Source organism: Oryctolagus cuniculus, chromosome 12, assembly GCF_051225735.1.
Source record: "Oryctolagus cuniculus isolate XC-2025 breed Fujian yellow rabbit chromosome 12, ASM5122573v1, whole genome shotgun sequence".
Lineage (NCBI taxonomy): Eukaryota > Metazoa > Chordata > Mammalia > Lagomorpha > Leporidae > Oryctolagus > Oryctolagus cuniculus.
The window spans coordinates 33,002,566-33,026,146 of NC_142878.1; the positions used below are offsets into that span (position 1 = coordinate 33,002,566).

At 36.5% G+C, this 23,581-nt stretch overlaps 1 pseudogene; it reads right to left on the reverse strand.

The window, feature by feature from the left end:
* Window positions 1-4,264: 4,264 nt before the first annotated feature.
* The window catches only part of LOC100350191 (phosducin-like protein 3), a 103,471-nt pseudogene continuing 84,154 nt past the window's right edge, over window positions 4,265-23,581 (reverse strand).

Consider the following 23,581-nt stretch of genomic DNA (forward strand, 5'->3'; position numbering starts at 1 on the left):
CTAAAGTTGTATTTATGAAATGCATGAAGTTTGTATTCCTTAAACAAAATGTTTGTGGGGGAAGAAAAAGATCTTCTATCCACTGGCTCACTTCCTAGATCGCCGAAATGGCTAGGGCTTGGCCAGGCGGAAACCAAGAGCCAGGAGCTTTAATCTAGTCTCTCACGTGGGTGGCAGTGGCCGATACTTTGGCCATCCTCCACCACTTTTCCAGGCTCATTAACAGGGAGCTGGATTGGAAGTGGACATGAACCAGTGCGCATATGGGATGCGGGCACCGCAGACAATGGTTTTTCCCCCATGAAACAACGCTGGTCCCTGTATATCTTTAAATCATTGATATTTAAATAATTCAATAAATCCTACAGTATCTGGCTCTTACTAATATTTCTAGTAAAAATCTCTTCCAAATTCTAACCATCATAATATAAATGTTTGTTAAGTAATTCAGGAAAATTTCAAAAATAATCCTCACTTCCAGAAAGATTATTTCTCAAAGCAGTATTAAAATCAGTTAAATTTTTCTACGATCCTGCTATCCAACCTATTCTGTCCTGGAAATTCCCTTGGTCCAGCTCCTGTGTTTTATGGAGGCGATTTAAATCTTTGGTGACAAAATATGTTGTTTGAAAGACATTATTCAAGCATTTTAATTTATATTAAATAATTAAAAACTGTACAGTACATTTACATTTTTAATTTATTTTGATTTTGGTTGGAATATCTTAGAATAAGGATTTTTCTCAGATACATGAGTAAAATGTCCTCTGTATTCTTATATGTCTTCACCTCTCTGTATTTTTATATGTATATATGACAAAGAAATTACAATGTGATTGGCTCTATCTTTGATGTTCCTTCCTGTAAATACATGACTTTCTTTTGTGTGGGATTTTTTAATTTTCAAAATGATTTTAATCTTAAAACTCATGATTTTTGCTAAGGTATCTATGTGTTTGTTTTCAACGATGTTCCTTTGTAATTTATAGACCTGTAAAACATGCAAGTAATTTTTCTAGTTTAGAGAAATGTTTTATTGTTTCCAAATACTTAGTTTTCATTATTCATTATATATTAATATAAATTATTATTATTTGTGTCATAGGTCTAATTCATCTTCCAACTCTCTTATTTTTCCCTTCTTTGTTTCACATTTTCTCTTCTTTCTAACTGATATTTTTATCTGATGCATTTCAGAAACTCTTTTTATGCTTTATTTAAAATTTTCTGGGTGGTCTAATATAAAGTTTATAGATTTTTCAACTGAGGTTCCCACCATTGTTATTTACTATCTATTTCCTCCACTAGGAAACATTCACCACTTTCTTTTTTCCATAAATAAATACTCACCACGTCCTTGTTTCCAGCAAATCTGTGACTTACTGTAAGTGAGCAGTTATTTGATGAGGGCTCATTACTGCAGATACCAAGCTAGTGCTGACTCTGTCCATAATAACTTTTTGTGAGAAACCAGAAAATCAGTTTCTACTTGTATGTGATTGTCAACTTGTTTGTATGCTCTTTTGAGAGATGAAGTTGCTCTGCGTCTAGCCCCCCTGGAGTGCTGCATGTATTTTCTTCCTGAACAACATTTTGAAAGTTAATTCCTCTGAAAAGAATCTGCTACACATTGTTTTGGGGCAGAAACATCAAGTAGACTTTTCTAGGTACACAGAAGACAAATTAACTCTTCTCTCAGGCTTAGGAAGATGTCTCTGCATTGGGAACTTTTAGGGAAAGATAATATATTTTCTTGTCAGAGGCTTGGAGAAAAGAGAAATCTAGTTTTTGTGTATTTTTTGACTGCAAATTTCTAGTCCCTTGTGTGACATCAAGAAATATGCTAGGCATGTCTTTTATATTCTTGAGTATCTGTAGAATAAAAAGAATATTTTGCAGGAGAAATATTTGCAGAATAAAAGAATAAAAATGTTAGCAGAATAAAAGACTATGGACACTGCAGTGAGAGCTGAGATGGTGCAGGATTCTGATTTGTTTGCATGGGTCTTTCCCTTCCCCCATACTTTCCCCTTGACTATGTGACTTTCATATCTATCAAAATATTGGAGCAGACCTCGTCAGTATAGCAGGTATATAACTCCTATGCATTGAGAGACTGTGGGGGATTTTCTAGCTTTTAAAGTACAGAGCATAGAAATCCTACCTTTACTGTTACCCATGAAATCAATAAGTGCCCTGTCGGGAGAACTGGCTATGTTTTCTGGCTTCTTCCTATTTCTCATGTGTCAGACTAGATGAGAATTCTGTGGTTATTTTTAGTCTCTATCCTCTGTACACAATGAACCTGTTTGATTTTTGGCTCAATTTAAGATTTGTTTTCGTCTTCATTGTTGCTTTTTAAAAAATATATTATGATCTGTATTGTGGGATGCTATAGCTCCATCATCCATTAAACTCACATGAGAGTTGGAGATCTAGCCCCCAGTGTCTCAGAATGTGACTGTACTTTGGAAATAGTGTCTTTAATTGGGGTGATTGAATTAAACAAGGTTATTAGGATGGGCCCTAACCCAATGTGGCTGCTATATAGATCAGAAAAGGAAATTGCAATGCAGAAATGTACAACTGGCAGACAATGGGAAGACAGCAGGGAAGATGCCCATGAATAAGCCTGGACAACAGCCTCATCACGGCCTCTTCCAAAACCTTGAGAAAAACAAAACTTCCCTTGGTGAAGTCCATGATATCAGTCCATGATATTTTGCTATGGCAGCCCTCACAACCCAACACCAATGCCTTGGATCTATTTTCTTTACATATAAGGTGAGTTCAAAACGTTGTGATAAAGTAGAAGATAAAGAAGTTTATCTTGGTGCAAAAAAAATTTTAAACACATGCAGCTTTTTCATTATACGTATTTCCCATGATGTTTCTGGAACATCCTGGCCAAAATTTAGCCATTGAATTTTCAAATGGGCTTGAGACATCCTCTTTCCTGTCTGTCATGATGGAAACTTAAGAGCTGCTATGGACTGAATATTTTTGTACCTTCTCACCTAAAAATGATAGGATATTCTGAAGTGGATCCTTTGTGAGGTAATTAGGTCTTGAGAGTGGAGAGCCCATGAGTGAGATTAGTGCTTTTACAAGAGACACAGGGAGATGAACTCGTTTTTTGCCACTTAAGTCACAGGGAGGAGCACAAAATCAGAACGCTCAGCCGTCATCGGCTCTGCTGGCAGCTTGATCGTGGATTTTCCAGCCTCTATAACTGTGAGAAATAGATGGTCATTGTACTTAAACCCCCAGGTACACAGTATTTTTGTCACGGTGGCCCACACTAAGACAAAAGTGATCACAACATGTGTTAGAATAAGGAACACTGCTGAGCACACGGAAAATCTCTTCGATCCAAAGCTACTGCTTCCAACACTGGAGAGAAAGGCAGGCAGACAGAATGCTTTGCAGCTGACTAGAACTCCAGCTTGGGAATCGAAACCTTCACTGGAAATTTTACCAGGAAACTTAAACAATTGAGGACTTGCTGGAGGCTCAGTGTCGATAGGTTTGTGAATTAAAAAATCCCAGGAGTTTGGGTATTAAGGCTGATCCCCATGCATTCATGGAGTTTACCACCTGCAAACCTATGAGATAGCATGGAAAAGACCAAGTACAAATCTTCTGCACCCACAGGAAGAGAAAACTAGCCATTTTTTATAACATGCTTAGAATATTTTATTCTCTGTATTTTTTGGCTTTTTATAATTTTTCATCTATATAAAAAGAACAAATTTCATGTATGTCATTTTTTTGATTTTTTAAAAATATTTATCTACTTATTCAAAAGGCAGAAATACGGAGAGAGAGAGAGAGAGAGAGAGAGAGAGAGAGAGAGAGAGAGAAATCTTCCCTCCACTGGTTCAATCCCCAAATGGCTGCATGGATGGGACTGGGCCAGACTGAAGTCAGGAGCTTCCTCCAGTTCTCCTACATGAGTGCAGGGGCACAAGCACTTGGGCCATCCCATGCTGCCTTCCCAGGCTCATTAGTAGGATGTTGGATGGAAAGTGGAACAGCTGGGACTCGAACCAGTGCCCATATGGGATGCCAGCACTGCATAAAGAGGCTTAACCTATGCCATAGCACTGGCCCACATATATACATTTAACAGCATAATTATACTTTCCATCCTACTCACTCTCCATTCCTGGCTTCCACCATCCTCCCATCTCCCTTTCTTTTTTATTCTCTTTAGTAATGCCAGACTTCATCACAGACAAACTTACTGGAGTACTGCCAGAGTCTAAGGGATCTGGGCACCCGGAAAAACGTAACTCAGGCCCCCAGCCTTTCTGTCTTTCCTAAGGAACAAAAGAGGACAAATCTTGAAGAGTAGTTGGTACGGTCATAGTCCAAGGGCACACAGGCAATAAGTCTTAGACTTAACAATAGGATTGCAGAGTGTTTCCCTCCCTCTCAAGCCCTACCCCTGCATGAGCTTATTTGGTAACTGAAAATATAAGTGAAAGAACTGAACATCTCAGAGTTTATTTAAGAAATCTTTAGAGGGTGCTGGTGCTGCAGCATAGCAGGTGAGGCCTCCGCCTACTGTGCCTGCATCCCATATGGGTACCAGGTCAAGTCCTGGCTGCTCAACTTCTGATCCAGTGCTATGGTCTGGGAAAGCAGTAGAAGTCCTTGGGCCCCTGCTCCCTTTTGGGAGACCCGAAAGAATCTCCTGGCTCCTTACTCCTGGCTCCTGGCTTCTGGCTTGAGATTGGTGCAGCTTGGCCATTTTGTCCAACTGGGGAGTGAACCAGCTGATGGAAGACCTCTCTCTCTCTCCATGTCTCTTATTTTATCTCTGTGTAACTCTGACTTTCAAATAAATGAATAAATCTTTAAAAAATAATCTTTACAAAAACTCGAGCAATAGCAGAGACAAGAATGAAATCACTAGCAATCAGGGAAATGCAAATCAAAACCACAATGAGGTTTCACCTCACCCCGGCTACAATGGCTCACATTCAGCAATCTACGAACAATAGATGCTGGAGAGGATGTGGGGAAAAAGGGACACTAACCCACTGTTGGCGGGAATGCAAACTGGTTAAGCCACTATGGAAGTCAGTCTGGAGATTCCTCAGAAACCTGAAGATAACCCTACCATTCAACCCAGCCATCCCACTCCTTGGAATTTACCCAAAGGAAACGAAATTGGCAAACAAACAAGCTGTCTGCACATTAATGTTTATCGCAGCTCAATTCACAATAGCTAAGACCTGGAACCAACCCAAATGCCCATCATAATTAGACTGGATAAAGAAATTATGGGACATGTACTCTATCAAATACTATACAGCAGTCAAAATCAATGAAACCCGGTCATTTGCACAAGATGGAGGAATTTGGAAAACATCATGCTGAGTGAACTAGCCAGTCCCAAAGGGACAAATATCATATGTTCTCCCTGATTGGCGACAACTAACTGAGCACCAAAGGGGAAACCTGTTGAAGTGAAATGGACACTATGAGAAACAGTGACTTGATCAGCTCTTGTCCTGACGGTTGATGTACAATGTAATACTTTATCCATTATAGTATTTTTTTTTGTTCTAGTAAAAAAAAAAAAAAAAAAAAGAATGAAATTTCAGCCTCTGCTACCTGTAACTACAGCCAGCAGTAAGGACAAACTAGTTCCTAACCAAATACAAAATCTCACACTAAAGGACTGTTTACCTTTGTCCTTTTACCCAATCGTTCACATCCCATCCAGCTATGATCAAAAAGTATGTTGCAAAACAAAAACATACTCTGAAGAGTCAAAGAAGGCATCAGACCCCGATTCAGAAGTAGCAGAGGTGTTGGAATCATCAGACCCCATTTTCAAAAAACTGTAATGAGTGTGTTCAGAGTTCTAATGCAAGAGCAACAGTATGCAAGAACATAGGGGTAATGCAGAGAGAAGCAATCTCTAATAAAGAGTCAAAAGGAAGGGTACGAAACCAAAAACACTGCAACAGAGAGGAAGGATGCTTTCCATGAATTCATATGAATAAATCAGGGAATTCGAAGAAATGACAAGGGAAACTTCCAAAACAAGGGGTCTGCACTCTGGCATGGTGGGTTAGGCCTCCACCTGCTTAAAAATGGGGTTGCTGGCATTCCATTATAGGCACCAGTTCAGTTCCTGTCCTGGCTGCTCCTCTTCTGATCCAGCTCTTTGCTGGTGGCCTGGAAAAGTGGTGGAGGATGGCCCAAATGTCTAGGCCCCTGCAGCCACATGGGAGACCCAGAGGAGGCTCCTGGCTCCTGGCTTGGATGAAGGGCTGTTTGGGGGAGTGAGCTAGCTAATGGAAGACCTTTCTGTCTCTCCCTCTCTCTCTCTGTGGCTCTGCCTCACTCAAATAAATAAATAAACTTTAAAGAGAAAGAGAAAGAAAAAGAGAGAGAGAAAGAGAGAGAGAGGAAGGAAGGAAGGAAAGATGGAAGGAAGGAAGAGTTCCAAGACTGAAACTTAGAGAAATAAATAAATTTTAGTTCTTTTTTTTTTCAAAATTAGTTATAGGAATCAAACCACAGACTCAAGAAACACAGCAAACACAAAGCAGAATAAAACACAGCCTCAAAATCTACACTTATTCATACTATATTTGAATTGTAGAAAATCAAAGGAGAAAATTACAGAAGATGCCAGAGGGGAGATACAAACAAAGAAGCAGACCAAGCTCCTCTTTGGTTGATAAATAAATCTATTCAGAAGTAGAGTAAAATATGAATAGAATAGAGTAAAATATATAAAGTGGTGAAAAAAAATAATTGTTTTAGTATTCTTCCTCTCAAATTCTTTGAAAACTAATTATATACATAGTGGGTTGTTTTATATTAATTCATGGACACTTTATAAAATGGTTTGATTCTGTCTAGTTATTCAATTTGCATAATTTCATTACTACACACTATTAATCTCTTTGGTTAGTTTTTATTGATGAAGAGCTTCTATTTCTATGTCTACTTATCTTTGTTTTCTGTAACCACCTTCCACAATGTTCATTCTTCTAGCTCAAGAGTCAGTAAACAGGGGCTAGCATTGTGGCATAGCAGGTAAAGACAAACCACAAGAGTGTGTTCCATAAATATTCCTGATTTTATAAAATATAAAATATAAAATAATTTTGGATGCCATATACCCAGGAAATACATGGATGATTAAGTCAATAAAATGATGTGATCTAGAGTTTAAAATAATTCCTAGGAGATTGTAAACTACAATACACACACAGTACATAACTCAAACATTAAAATTTTGTCATTTTCTGTAGAATATTTATTATATTTTAACAGTATTTAAATAATACTTTTAAATGTTTTACTCTTTATTTTACTACTATTGTGCTAGAAGTGTTACTTTGAATTTAACCTTTAAGAATTGAAGCATTTATTGATATTAATGCTTGTTAATATCAATTTTTTCTATTTAACTACATTGTAAGTAATTAAAATACAATTTTTGGTAATGAATATTTTGTTGCAATTTATTTTGTCTATAATTAATATTCAAAAGAAAAAGAAAAACCACTTGTTGCTGGTCTTATACTTATTTTATGATTTTGTTATTTATGATTTTATTTATTTAGTTAATTATTTTATACTTATTTTACTGCTTATAAATTATTTTCATAAAACTTGAGATTATACTCTGCCAACAAAACAGTGTGTCAATATGGTCTGATTTTAAATTTGCAATAATAAAGCTAATACAATGCTTGTCTATTGATAATGAAACTTGGAGTGTGTATTTCAACAACATCCAGGCTGTATTTTTCTCCCTCAAAAGAAAAAGTCACTGAAAGGTAGAAAAGTGTGAAAGAAATTAAAACTATCAATAATTAAAACATTTGATTAACAAACTCTTCTCAGATAAAATATCTCCTTCTTGTGAAAGAAACCATTCACATATTCATTTTAAATGTCTTCTGAAAATTTCCTGCAATTCAAGTTTCATAGTTCAAAGGATTTCAATCACAGAATTATAAATGAATGAGAATATAGCTTTATTATGGAAATGCACTGATACAAATGTAACGCTATGAGCAGAAAAATACAGAATGAATCACAGTTATATACAAAAAGCTATTATATGATTTATAATGTCAAAAGATGAATGATTCCACTCACAGTTAAATGACACTACAGATTGACTATGATTTATTATACTTTTGTCTACCTCAATAACTCATTCATTTATTCTGAACAACTGAAAGTTTATTGCTTAGGTTGTAATCACAACTTGTAAGTTCTGGTATGCTGTTAATTATTCATGGTTTTTATTATTCTTTCATGAATTCAGTTGACATTACCTATAGATCTTTTAACACCATTTTGGCAAAGCAAATATTACTAATATTTTATAATTCAGGATTAAAAATGCTGAGCTATGTAAAAACTCAAGTATATATGTGAATTTTATGTCAAAATTAATGTCAGTTGTGAAATTGGTCCTTCTTAATCTTAGATGAATAATTATTACATTTTATATTTCCCATTATTTGTGTAAATATATGCTAAAATCCCTTGACATTATATGTTGCACAAATATTTGCTTGAAGTATCAGATTTTCAAAAAATGAATGGTGATATTATTCTAGACACAAATTGATAAGATCTGTTTTGTTTGAATTTTCTATGCATGTTTCATAACAAAAATATTGGAATTCTAGTTATAAATGCACTGTTTTTGTTGTCATTTTTGGTGTTTACATATAAAAGTCAAATATCTTAAGGGAAAATAGGTTATTAATAAAATATATTAATTATATAAGTCAATATTCAGTAAAACTATGATGTATATATTTTATGCATTTGTGAAATACATAATTTATTTTAGATAAAATATAGCTATTCAAGAATTGGTTTACTGGGGCTAACATTGTGGCTCAGTGGTATACTGCTGATGCATCCCATTTCTACATACGCTAGTAGGATGATAGAAACATACAAATGAATGGTGGATGAATATCTGATGTGTTTTGTGGTAAATTGCTACCTTCCTCCAGGGCACACAAAGAAACAGAGTTAAATGAAGTCTTCAGACATGAAATGCATGACTTCACTGAATTTGAATAACCCTGTAACTAGGAATACATCACCTCCCCCACCTTTTATTCTGGTTAGCACATTGTGTCATAAACAGGTGTAATGATTTGCTCAGCTCACACAATTCGGAATTTGTAGAACAAAAATTTGAACACACGTCATTTGATTTGGAGAGACATTTCCTACCTAGTTATCTGTGGCTGATAGACAACATGGAAGTCACAACAGTGTACAAAAATGTTTTATTACAAATATAATTTGAAAATCGATTATATTTTTATCAATTATAATTTCCTCTACATATCTTGTCTTATTAGGTACTCTTCATGTCTTCTGACATGACAGGGGGCAGGGATAGTACTGTGGATTCAGCACTGGCATCCCATTTGGGCACTGATTCCTGTCCCGGCTGCTCCACTTCTGATTCAGCTCTGGGAAAAGCAGCAGAAGATGGCCCAAGTGCTTGGTCCCTGCCGCCCACATGGGAGACCCGCATGAAGCTGCTGTCTTTGGCCTGTCCCAGACCTGGCCATTGGAGCCACCCATTAGGAGTGATTAGGAGTGAGAGAGGAATATTCTTGCTTTATCTGAAATAATTCTAACATTAGGAACTCTAGAAAAATGCTTGCATATATGAATCACTAGACAAGTACATGAATATGCACTGAGGTATTTCTTCTAAGAACAGAAGCTTAGAAATAATTCAAATATCTCTAGAAGAAATGAATTAATAACTTTTGGCACATTATTGTAATGAGATGCTATACAGTGGTGGGAAATTAGTGAACCTGAGTGAGCCGTATCATACTTGAAGAAAATCAAGTTTTACAAAAATCTATGACTTACCTTAGAATACATATGTACTCTGTTAAGAGAAGATTGATATCAGCACTTAAATATTATTTCTATTATTTTATCAATTGGAAGACATTAGCCAAATAGAGAAAAATTTTCTTGCCAGGGGTGCTATTACTTTCCTCGTTTAAAGAGTTTATTGTGTAAAAATCAAGAAAAAAAATCTTCAGGTAACTTTTACCACATAATAATCCACAATGAAAGTTGAGTCAAAATGGTTTATGATTTCTCATAGTTCTGTGGGATTGGGAGGAATCCTCTGGTCCGTGCTCAGAATCACAGTTTATGTGTTGGATTTATCTGAGAAATCTGGGAACATTGGGCTTCTTCCTTTCCAAATATTTCTTACTCTGGTCCTTCCCCATGTGAGGGCAGTGTTCCAAAAGAGTAAAAGCAGGTGCTGGAAACCCAGCCTTGGACGTTGCATACTCATTTAAACCACATTCTGTTGATCAACACAGCTCACAAATGCAGCTCAGATTAAAGGGAAATTAGACTCCCTGTTGATTTGCTGAGCAGAAATGTCACACTATAAATAGGCATGTAAACTAGAATGGAAGATCCTATTGCCATATTTGTGTGTGTCCATATAGCCTCTTAACTAATATCTAACAAGGTAGAGACTGATAATTCTACACTTATTTTATAGAAAATCTGTGAATGCTACAGATTATTAAATTTTTAGTTATTTTGTATCAATCTATTGTGAACAAAGTTTACATTTTGATTGAAATACAGGCTATCAATCTTCTTCAATTATACATGTCATCTTCAACTTTTCTAAGTCAGTTACATGGCCAGTAAAGACTTGTCTTCTTTTTCCATAGCACTGATTTGATTTCGGAAAGTGGTTATTCAGCCAGAAACTGCATTCCCTATTCCCTCTTGCATCTTGGTAAGCTTACAGCATTGAATTAAGACATCAGGAATTTTGATGGATGAGATGCATGCTCTTTGCACTTGGCCCGTGAACATCTCCTTGGAATCCTCACTATTTATTCTCCCATCCGTGTGTGGACATCACTAATACAACCTTGAAAGATACTTAACCCTCTATTATCCATCATCCATAAATAACCAGATAAAGACTTCCCTTCTGAATTTACCATCCCCATCTTTGACCAAACTCATATCTGCATGAAACAAATAAAAATTTTATTTGCATTTGACACCAGATTTCAGGGGTTATCTGTTGATACTCAGCTAACATTCAGTTTAACATTCAGCTTAATATAAATGTATTTGTTTCCTTCAAAAGTAAAGTACTATAATGCTAGCTAAATGGATTTCCAGACAAACATAGAGATCTTATCTGATGCTTTAATTTTGCTATTAAATATAGTAGAGAAAAATATAGATAATAGTAAATAAATTAAAATATAAATCAGATGATAAATTTGGGGGGAGGAAGGGAAGGAGAGAAGGAAGGAATATTATGTTCTTAGAATTATAACCACAAATCACATTGAATCTATTAAAAATAAATAAATAATAAAAATTAAAATAAAAAGCTTTAAAATTTGAGTATTATTCTGCTCCAAAAATGTCAAGTAAACCTTTTTGTGACTATAAGTACACAACACTAAGTAAGGAAGGCACATATTTCTAGTAATTTCCTAATGAGAAAGAGAAATGCCACATCTGAGTAGTTAGGTTGTTCCTACAGTGGAACCCCATCTAGCACCTGGCCAAAAGCATGCAGGACAAGGGTTACATGGTAGGTTCAAGAAAATCTGGAGGAATGTTAAATTCTCAAATAAATAGTTATTTCTAAAAAATTATATTGGCCAAAATTCAATCACTAAGCAAGTATTCAAAATAGTGTCTGATATCCAATATATATTCATTACCTCTATGGAAACAACATTTACCTTTATTGAGTATATAGAGAATTGAAGCAATGGGATATTATATAGTCAGTTGTGAGTAACTCATTGAATAAATATTAGAATGCAAAACACAGCAAAGGGTAAATATTAGGAGCTACAGATACGTAATTACAGATATGTAATAACAAAGCATTATATTTCTTCCATTTATACAGTGAATTATGTCATGTAGTAAACACTTGTGAGCCATATTGACATGAAAACAATCATGTTAATAAAAGTTACCATTATAGTTGAGCTTATAGTAGCTGCAGTACCTGCAAATCAAATATTCTAAGCCAGTAATGAAGATATCTACACTGATTATATAATAATTATTCACTAAAATAGAATCTCCAGGGCAGTCATTTGGTAAAGCAGTTAAGACAGCATTGGTTTGATTCTCAGTTATTCCACTTTTGATTCAATTTCCTGATAATACCTACCCTGGGAAAGCAGCAGATTACGGTTCATATTTTTGGGTCCTTGCTAGCCATCCACCCTGGCTTCAGACTGGACCAACACTGGCTTTTGCAAGTATTTACAAAGTGAACAAGTGGCTTGAAGATTTTTATCTCTTTGCTTTTTAAATAAAATGAAAAGTAATTAATAAAATATAATCTTTAAGAAAATTATTACCACTTCAAAATGGAACTTATAATTTTTCTTACTGTTGAATCAACATTTTGTCAAATTCTTGAAATACATACATAATTACTGTAAGCATGTTATAGCTATCTTTTTTTTAAAAAAAGATTTACTTATTTGAAAGAGAGAGAGAGAGAGAGAGAGAGAGGAGAAAAGTATCTTCTATCTTTTGGTTCACTCCCCAAACAGCCACATCGGGTCAGGCTAGGCCAGGCTGAAGTCAGGAGCCTGGAATTCCATCTAGGTTTCTTATCCATATAGGTGGCAGTGGTCCAAGTACTTAGGCTATCTTCTGCGGCTTTTCCAGGCCCATTATTAGTGAGCTAGATCAGAAGGGCAACAGCTGGGACTTGAACAAGTGCACATAAGGGATGCTAGGGTTGCAGATGCTTGGTTTAACCTGCTGTGCCAGAACGCCAGCCCATAGGAATTTTAAAAACCAATAATTATACATCCATAAAATCCAAGAATCAGGAAAAACAATACTGAAGAAAGTGATTTAGCATTTATAAGAAATCCAGTCTGACAAGAAAGTACTGGTCTCTGGGAGGAAAATATATGTCAAAATACACACATTATTTTTATGAATATCTAGAAGTCACTATTTTCCGAGTTAAAAATAACAGCATGATCTTTTTCTGGCATAGATTTTATTAAAAATTTATTTAATTATTTAAGCAAAAACTTGTAGCAACAGAATAGAATATTAAATCATGTTATATCTAAAAGTAGGGCAATAATCCTATCAACAAGAATGTATTGAAATATTCATACTGTTCTAGATGAGTGGTAACTTTTTTGAACTAAAGTAATTGGGAGAGCTTCATAGATGATATGGCTTTTTTAATTAAAGTCTGATAATTAAAGAAATCTTTGGGGAAATATTTGAGTGTCACATTTCAATTGCTGATTCAGCATGTTTTTCTCATTCTGTACTGGTGGGAACATAAATTGTTACAAAGAATTTGGCAAGCTATTGATAGTATCTTTGAAAAACTTTAATATATTTTATGCCCTATGAACTAGTAATCGAGATATATGAAACAAATTTAGGAAGATAAAACTGAAAATATTGACTACCAGTCTAGAAAACTAGTTTCTAGGTGTAATTTCCCAGCAAAATATTTGATTTTTATTGTCTCATTTTCCATCTCTGGCTTTCTTTTCTTCAATGCATAAATAAAGTGATAGGAAAGACAATAACTTTCAAAGTCCCATTATATTCTAAAATCCACCTTGACTTAACAACACTGGAAAGAGCATAGGGTAAAAGGAATGAAGCATACCTAAGGCTCAAAATACTTCTATCTCAATCTTAGGATCTAAGCTGAAGTAAGTGGGCTGCATTGTGGAAGATGGTGGTCTATAAACAGAAAGACAAAATTACATTCAGAGAGTAACTGTTAATAACATAAGAGGAAAACATGTAAATGGATTAATGTGGCACACACATAGGTAGGATACCTAGGAGTACTTTGAGGATAAACCACATAAAATAGTAATTTCCAGGGGTGGGCATTTTGATACAATGGTTTTATCACTTCTTGGGTTGCCAGCATCACATATCCCAGTACTGGTTTTTGTTCTACTTGGTAATATACCTGGGAAGGTGCTTCTGGCAGATCCTGATGGAGTGCCTGGCTCCTGGCTTCAACCTGGCCCAGCCCTGGATATTGTAGCCTTCTGAGAAGTGAGACCATGGATGGAAATAATAACTATTTATTTTACGTGTATATTAATAGAATATTATATTCTGCATTTAATATATTTTTAATTTTTTAATGATTACAATCGAGTTGGATTCATTTTATATGTTTACCATTTTTTTCATTGTAAGTCTCCTGTGAATTAATTTTGATCATTTAAAATTTATTATGTTGTTATTTCTTCATCTAAATAGTGTGTATTTCAGCAATTATGCTGTAAACTGTTTTCTTACATTTCATTTCAGTAATTGCATTAAATTTAAAGGTAAAATAAGTATTTAACCACACCTAATTTTAAAATGTTCACATCATTCCTAATAAAAATGGTTCCTCATCTTTATCTGCCTTTGTAACCTGGCCCCCATAGAGAATTCACTTTTTGAAATAATGTCCTCTAGGTGAGATCTGAGTGTTTTACCCTCCACTACATCTTTTAAAAGCCAATTTTCCCTAAGCAAATAAAAACTACTTTTGAAAAGTAGTAGTAAAAATAGTTGAGATCTCAAGTAAGCATCCTTCCCACTTTGAATAAGTTAAAGTTTTGATTAACATATTAAAAATAAATATATTCAGAGCTAATTTGTAATACTCTGTGACATCTGTCCCCAGTCCTTTTCCTTACTCTTTTTTGCAGGTGGTAAACACTCACCTGAAGTTGATGTCTTTCCTTTTAGATGTTGGTAATTTAACCAAATATAGATGCTTTATGAATAACAAGTGGGTTTTTAGGGCATTTTACATTTTGCTATATGATGTTATACTCTACATATAAATATACAACTTGTACATTTAATTTACAGTGTTCCTTTGTAAGACACTCCTACATGTCGAACCCTTTCTCACACTGAGGAGTCTATTGTATGAGATGCTTTAAATACATCTTTGTTTTTCATTATGAAGCTGTAAGGAAGCATCTCTTCTTTGTGAACTGTCTGTGTGAAAAGGATTGACTAGTGCCAATCGATAGATACGGAATTGTTCCATCATAATATGTAAGACATTTTATGTTGCCACTTTGGTCCAAATTTTCCCTTAGGCCAGCAGTCATACATCTCTCCCATTCTGCCCTGTGTTACCATCAATACCACCACTGGAATGACTTCGGGGCCCCATTCCACAATTCTGATGCACGTGCAAATTAGGTATGTAAAGGAGTGAGCAGGCTTGATGAAACTCTGTTTAAGGATTGTATACCTGGGCAGGCAGCACTTCCTTTCTACATTGTTTTTTAAAGGCCCCAGAGGGATTCAGCACTGGTTTTGATATAGGCAGGTAGCTTGTGAGTGACAAGAAAATGAGGTCTGCCAGCCACACCTGCAACCGCAGCCCTGCTCTGCCAAAACTCAAACTCCTTCTGTGCAAACCTTAGCTGCCAGAGTTTTGCTCTTAAGAGCAGGCACTGGCTGGAAACATGGAACACGCTGCCAGCTCAGCACACCCACTCACCATCATGCATCTGAACTTCGTTGCCCGTCAAGCACAATCAGCACGCTCACTCCCATCATACCCAGACACCATGACACTTCCAAAAAAGAGCGTGGCAGTTGGCATATTCAAGCTCTGGCAGGAACTCCACTCCATTTGAATATTCAATTAATTGTTTCCCCAGGCACCACAATTTACCTCATAGACAACCTCCAGCTTTATGAATTGAATTCATTCTAGCCTGTGTTTGCCCACACTCCAGTCTGAGTGTGTGCTTTCTGTTGCCCTTTTCTTTAAATAAATTTTGCTTTCCTGCTGTCCTATATCTATATTGCTTACGTAATACAACTGCAATTTTACTGAAAGTACTGGAAGAGTAAGTCATTTTTACGTAAATACAAACCTGTATTAACTGAATTTAATAAAGACATACACTTTCATGTAAATGATAATTTCAAATAATTTTGTTTGGGCACTATCCATTGCATGCTACTGTATAAATAATTCTACCCAAACAGAAATGCCATGTAGATGGTTAACAACAATGTAGTAATGATTGATTTTTGAAATGCAGCTCTATTTTCTTGATTAATGTCTTAAATATTAAATTACTTGGGTTTTGATTAATTTAAAGTGTTAAGACATATCTAAACTCCTAATTAAATCCAATCAAGCCTGATTTAGAGAGATTGGGAAAGTAAACATAATTAAAATCGGTGGTTCACTAGGAATATCAATTCTAAAAGGTTTGGCACAATTAGGTTGCATTTTAATATGATTAGTCAATTAGTCTACTATACTTCTATTGCATAATTAGAAAAATTACCTTTGCTAAAAATTTTACATTTTTTAATTTAAAGTAATTTTACAGATTCTACTCTTAATTTTACCTTCTGACCATTTCTGCTCATAGAACCTTAAACAAATTACAATCATGAAAGATTTTCAGGTCAGCGCCATGGCTCAATAGGTTAATCTTCCACCTGTGGTGCCGGCACACTGGGTTCTAGTCCCGGTCAGGGTGCCGGATTCTGTCCCAGTTGCCCCTCTTCCAGGCCAGCTCTCTGCTATGGCCCGGGAGTGCAGTGGAGGATGGCCCAAGTGCTTGGGCCCTGCACCCCATAGGAGACCAGGAGAAGCACCTGACTCCTGCCATCGGATCAGCGCGGTGCTGATGAGGGTGAACCAATGGCAAAGGAAGACCTTTCTCTCTGTCTCTCTCTCTCAGTGTCCACTCTGCCTGTCAAAAAAAAAGATTTTCAATACATTTCTATAAAACATACAATGAAAACATTCTTTGATAAAGCTTACAATAATAATAATAATACATCTTACTTGAATTTGTTCATTTTATCAATCTGGAGTTTACTAAAGATTTATTTTATTTTGCATATTATTTTATTCAGTTATTTTTTTAAAACTTTTATTTAGTAAAATAATTTCCAAAGTACAGTTTATGGATTACAATGGCTTCCCCCCCATAACTTCCCTCCCACCCGGACCCCTCCCATCTCCCGCTCCCTCTCCCATTCCATTCACATCAAGATTCATTTTCAATTATCTTTTTATACAGAAGATCAGTTTAGCATACATTAAGTAAAGATTTCATCAGTTTGCAGCCACACAGAACATAAAGTGTAAAATACTGTTTCAGTACTAGTTATAGCATTAATTCACATTGGACAACACATTAAGGACAGAGATCCCACATGAAGAGTAAGTGCACAGTGATTCCTGTTGTTGACTTAACAAATTGACACTCTTGTTTATGGCATCAGTAATCACCCTAGGCTCTTGTCATGAGTTGCCAAGGCTATGGAAGTCTTAAGGGTTCGCAGACTTTGATCTTATTCAGACAAGGTCATAGTCAAAGTGGAAATTCTCTCCTCCCTTCAGAGAAAGGTACTTCCTTCTTTGATGACCTGTTCTTTCCACTGGGATCTCACTCGCAGAGATCTTTCATTTAGTTTTTTTTTTTTTTTTTTTTTTTTTTTTTTTTTTTTTTTTTTTTTTTTTTTTTTTTTTTTTCCCAGAGTGTCTTGGCTTTCCATGCCTAAAATGCTCTCATGGGCTCTTAAGCCAGATCCAAATGCCTTAAGGGCTGATTCTGAGGCCAGAGTGCTATTTAGGACATCTGCCATTCTATGAGTGTGCTGTGTATCCCACTTCCCATGTTGGATCGTTCTCTCCCTTTTTGATTCTATCAGTTAGTATTAGCAGACATTAGTCTTGTTTATGTGATCCCTTTGACTCTTAGACCTATCAGTGTGATCAATTGTGAACTGAAGTTGATCACTTGGACTAGTGAGGTGGCATTGGTGCATGCCACCTTGATGGGATTGTATTGGAATCCCCTGGCACATTTCTAAAATTATTAATTTCATAAAAACAGATAATACATTGTAGAGACTAACAGTAAAATCTGATCTATGTCCGGTTGGGGTTATTTCCTTCCTTCTAAAACATCGTACAAATCAGAGTAATGTTCTAGAAACTGATGCAGATATGTGTTTATTATCAAAAATGATCTAAGCAAGAGGCAATGTTCTTCCAGTCTTACAACAGAAGAATATTTTATGAGATTTATTACTTCTAGATGTATAGTAGTATTTTATTATATTTAAGCAAATTCCTACATTTAGAAAAATAAATACTGTTATTGTCCATACACTAACTTCTTGCATATGTGTAGAAAATTAAAATCTTATATAGTAGAATCAAACTCTTAATCCCAATTATAAGTATTTAGGATTCTGAATAAATGTAATGCCATCTACAGTAGATAATTTTTTTTATCTTTTATTTAATGAATATAAATTTCCAAAGTACGACTCATGGGTTACAATGGCTTCCCCCCCCATACCGTCCCTCCCACCCACAACCCTCCCCTTTCCCACTCCCTCTCCCCTTCCATTCACATCAAGATTCATTTTCGATTATCTTAATATACAGAAGATCAGCTTAGTATACATTAAGTATGGATTTCAACAGTTTGCTCCCACACAGAAACATAAAGTGAAAAATAATAGATGATTTTTTTTAAATGATGATGAAATCAGATCAGACCTATTGTCATGTTTAATCCCAGTGAGAGTCAAGTTGGGAATTGATAATTTCTTTTTTTTTTTTTTTACAGAAGATCAGTTTAGTGTACATTAAGTAAAGATTTCAATCGTTTGCACCCCCATAGAAACACAAAGTGAAATATATTGTTTGAGTACTTGTTATAGCATTAAATCTCAATGTACAGCACATTAAGGACAGAGATCCTACATGAGGAGTAAGTGCACAGTGACTCCTGTTGTTGACTTTACAAATTGACACTCCTGTTTATGGCATCAGTAATCTCCCTATGCACCAGTCATGAGTTTCCAAGGCTATGGAAGCCCCTTGAGTTCTCCGACTCTTATCTTGTTTAGACACGGTCATAGTCAAAGTGGAGGTTCTCTCCTCCCTTCAGAGAAAGGCACCTCCCTCTTTGAAGACCTGTTCTTTCCACTGGGATCTCACTCACAGTGATCTTTTTGCCAGAGTGTCTTGGCTTTCCATGCCTGAAATACTCTCATGGGCTTTTCAGCCAGATCCGAGTGCCTTTAGGGCTGATTCTGAGGCCAGAGTGCTATTTAGGACATCCGCCATTCTATGAGTCTGCTGAGTATCTCACTTCCCATGTTGGATCACTCTCCCCTTTATTTATTCTATCGGTTAGTGTTAGCAGATACTAGACTTCCCATGTTGGATCACTCTCCCCTTTATTCTATCGGTTAGTGTTAGCGGATAATAGACTTGTAGATAATTTTACATACTATCTGTAGAATACTTCTGTCATGCTAATGGATATTGCATTGACAGCCTTGAGAATCTGTACAGCAAAGAGGTCACTAGCTTAGTGGATTCAGTGCATTCCTTCACAAGGTGGAGTGCCATATATGGAACCACACATGAGCAGGGCCACAGGCCTACAGCTAGTTACATGATAGCAGAGTGGTGCCTCTTTTGAAATGAACTTGGCTAATTATCTCCCCAAACAAAACTTGGTTGATAAAAATTGTTAAAATAGTAAGAAAAAATTTAAAAAAACATAGTCTGTGGGGACGATCTGAAGGGCAAATTAAAAAAAAAAAGATACTCATTTCAATAAAATCTGTTAAATCTCAGTAGGAACAGGAAAACCTGTTACATTTCACTCATTGGGATTCAATTATACTTCCTTTCCCCAGCTGTGACTTAGGAAAGCTATAGGGTGTGAGCAATTAGGAAGACAGGGCTCCTACTCATACAGGTTTAGGAATTATCCTAAACATGGGACCAAGGTTTCACAAATGATTTAAGTAGGCAGTCTGTGGTAGGATAAAATCAAGCTGTCAGGGGGTTGCATTCCTTTTATCCAACTCTAGACAAAAATCATTCTCCTTGGTTTTTGTTTACTTTTTTTTTTCAGTTTCTAAAGGCTTTCTGATTTCTCAGCACATGACCTCCTTCATATTTTGAAATTCAGCAATGCCAGGGTGATGCCCATTCTCCAGTCTCTCTAGTTCTCTTTTTCATCCTTCTCCTAATACCCTTGTCATTACATGTTGACCATCTGGGAAAACCAGGGTAATCTCCCATTGCAAACTCCATATGCAACTTTAATCTTCCCTTTGTCAGATAGCATCCTGTATTCACCACATGTCATGAAAATTAGGATGTACATGTCTTTGGGAAAGATGTTACTTTAACTACCTCTCAAAGGTAAACAGAGAAGGAACCTCCAAGTTACTGTTCCTAGCTTAGCTTGTAACTACAAATGTTGTGGGATAGGTTTGGCCTAAATTTCTATTCCAGACTCTTGTTTTTTTTTTTTTTTTTTTAAGAATTATTTATTTATTTTAAAATCAGAGTTACACAGAGGGAGGAAAGACAAAGAGAGACAGAGAGAGAGGTCTTCCATCTGATGATTCACTCCCCAATTGGCCACAATGGCCAATCTGAAGCCAGGAGCCAGGTGCTTCTTCTGGGTCTCCACAAGGGTGCAGGGGCCCAAAGACTTGGGCCATCTTCTACTGCTTTCCCAGGCCATAGCAGAGAGCTGGATCAGAAGAGGAGCAGCCGGGACTAGAACCGGTGCCCATATGGGATGCTGGCACTTCAGGCCAGGCATTAACTGCAGTGCTACAGCGTAGGCCCCTACTCTTATTTTTTTTTTTTTTTACATAGAGCAGAATTCTAAGCACATGCATAACATGCCATGCAACATGACAACATTTATTTACAAAGTGAGGAAAATACATGCTCACTTGTGGGCTTTATTGAGGGAGGCTGGGTGAGGAAAGGTAAAAGGGACTTTTATACCCTGCTCACTCTGTGTTCACAAGGATAGAGAAAGCATTTTCTTTTTACCCAGCTTCTTATGAGCTTAGAAAACGTAAGTATTTACATGACACTGCCCCCAGGTCCCAGGTAAGGAAAAGTACTTCCCGGGAAAAGGGTCATGTTATTGACAGGTGGGTGGATATGATTACATAGATTGGGGGAGGTGTTGCTTCCAGCTCATGAATGTAATCTATTTCCTGATTTGTCCCATATTATTCTACCCTCAGAGATTTCTGACCTTTAATCTAAAGGGGATGCTGAGCGGTGCAGATTCATCTTATCTTCTGTGTCTACTTCCTGCTGATCATGGGTGTAGGCCCTGCCTATCTTGGGTCTAGAGATCTCTTCCTACCTCACCTAATGAATCTATTTCATAAGCTGGAGAATTTTTAGTCATCACCAATGGCTGTGTCCCCCACATGGTCTTCATTACTTTTAGAAGTTGTTGAATTCTGAAACACACAAGTTTATCAATCAGTATGAGCAAAACTGGAAGAGAACAAACTGCAAGTTGAGTACAATTTCAGATGGGAAGAAAACATTTTATTGTTTGCCAGATAGTGGGTGGTGATAGGCTGTCCTTGTGCAGATTATAAAACCATTTAACCTGAGAGTAGAGATTTTTAATGTCTTTCAGTAAACATACTATTGTGAAAGTAGAATAGATCCCACTAATCACTATACATGTTTCTCCTTGTTCTATCTGTAAGCCCTTTCAGTTGTTCATAACCACCTTAGACTGAATATCCACAGATTTAAGTACTTGTTGTAAAATTTGGCCTGAATGTAAAACAGATTGCATAAAGCAATGGTCAGATTTTTAAAATCATCTTCATGTGGCATACCAGGATCTTCTAGTGTTATAATAGAAGAATTCAATAAGTAGTTTCCCTGCCAATAACAGCTCACAGACAGAAACAAAAGAAGAACTAGGTACTACTTGTCTGCCCTACAGTGTAGCAGTCTTGATGTAACAAAAGCAAAAAAATTAGTGACCATTTTGGCTTTTGAAGAGTTATTTGAGATCTTCGATTGGTTCACAGAAGTAGGCAAACTTAACTTTTGAGTGTACCTGCAAAGACTCAAGAGGTAGAAGTTTAATGCTTAACAAATGTACCCAGCTTGGGATGCCCTGCAATTTTCCTGAGGTAGGTGTGCTTAGCAACACCTGGTAGGGTTCCTTCCATTTAGGCTATAACTGGTCTTAAGGGAATCCTTCCTTCCAAGTTTTTAATAAAACTACATCTCCTAGGGAAATAATCTGCACATGAGTTTTCAGGTCTGGCACTGGGAGAACTTTATTACCATACTCCGTCAGAGAATTTGTACCTGGCCTAAATTAATGATATACTTTACCTGACCTTGAGTCTCTGAATCAAAGAGGATGTCAGAGGTGGGCAAGAGCCTTCAGTATAGCATCTCATATGTACTAAGTTCTGAGCACAGCCTTAGGTGCTATTCCCATCCTATGGAGGGCAATAGGCAATAGTTTGTCAAATTTCTGAGGTCCCTTGGCAAACTTAGCTAGACATTTCTTAAGACTGTGATTAGCCTTTTTTACTTCCCCTGATGATCAAGGTCTCTGAGAGGCATGGAGATGGTAAGAAACTCCTAGGGCAGCAGCTGTCTGTTCAGTTATTTTAGAAACAAGTGAAGGTTCATTGTCACTCTGGAGTGACTGTGGAATTCCAAAGCATGGTACTATGTCTCTTTGGATTCCTCTTGTGCCTTTTCTGTTCAAGTTGGAAAAGCTTCTATCCATCCTGTGGAAGTATCAATAAAAACTATAAGATATTTGTAATTGTTTGCTGGAGCCATATTAGTAAAGTCAATCTGACAATCTTCACCTAGGTATGTTTCTCTCCATTGTACAGGAGTCAGCAAAGAAGTGGCCTTACATGGACACTAGGGTTATGTTATAAACAAAGGGGACAAGAATGAATTACTTCTCTTGATTCTGCATGTAGTTCTTTCCCTCCAAACACTCAAGACTATTTGCACTAAAGTACCTCTTTGCAGATGGGTAGAGTCATGTATTTCCTTCATTTTTTTTCTATTGAGAGGTCATTGGGAGCGTAACTTTGTGATGTAAAGTCCACCATCCACTAGCATGTTTAGTCTAACCTCATTGTTGAGCCCATCCAATCTGAGCCTCAGGACACTGAGGCTCTTCAGTCGTTACTACAGGCTGAGGTGTCAGAGCCATTTCCAGAGCTCTCTGTGCGGCAACTCTTTTTGCTGCCTTATTTGCTAGGGCACTTTCCTTGCTCACATGGCTGTCTCCCTTAGAGTGAGTGACAGCCACTTCTGAAGGTTTCAGTACTGCCTGAAGTAGAGCTAATAGCTCCATTTCATGCTAACGGGGGAATTGCGTGCAGTCAATAAGCTCCTCTCTCTCCAAATTGCTACAAGTGCATCTAACACATGGAAAGCATATTTGAAATATATATATATATAAACTTGATAACATTTTCTTAATTGTAAAACTAATTAATGCAATAAGTTCAGCCTCTTGAGCTGAAGTTTTACTTGGCAATGCCTGAGCATTATTACCTGGGTAAGATCTATGGCATTGCCTGCCTTTCTAATTCCTTCCTTCATGTAACTACTGCCATCAGTGAGCCATTCAACACATGGATTCTTTAGAGACTCGTCTTGCTGGTCAGA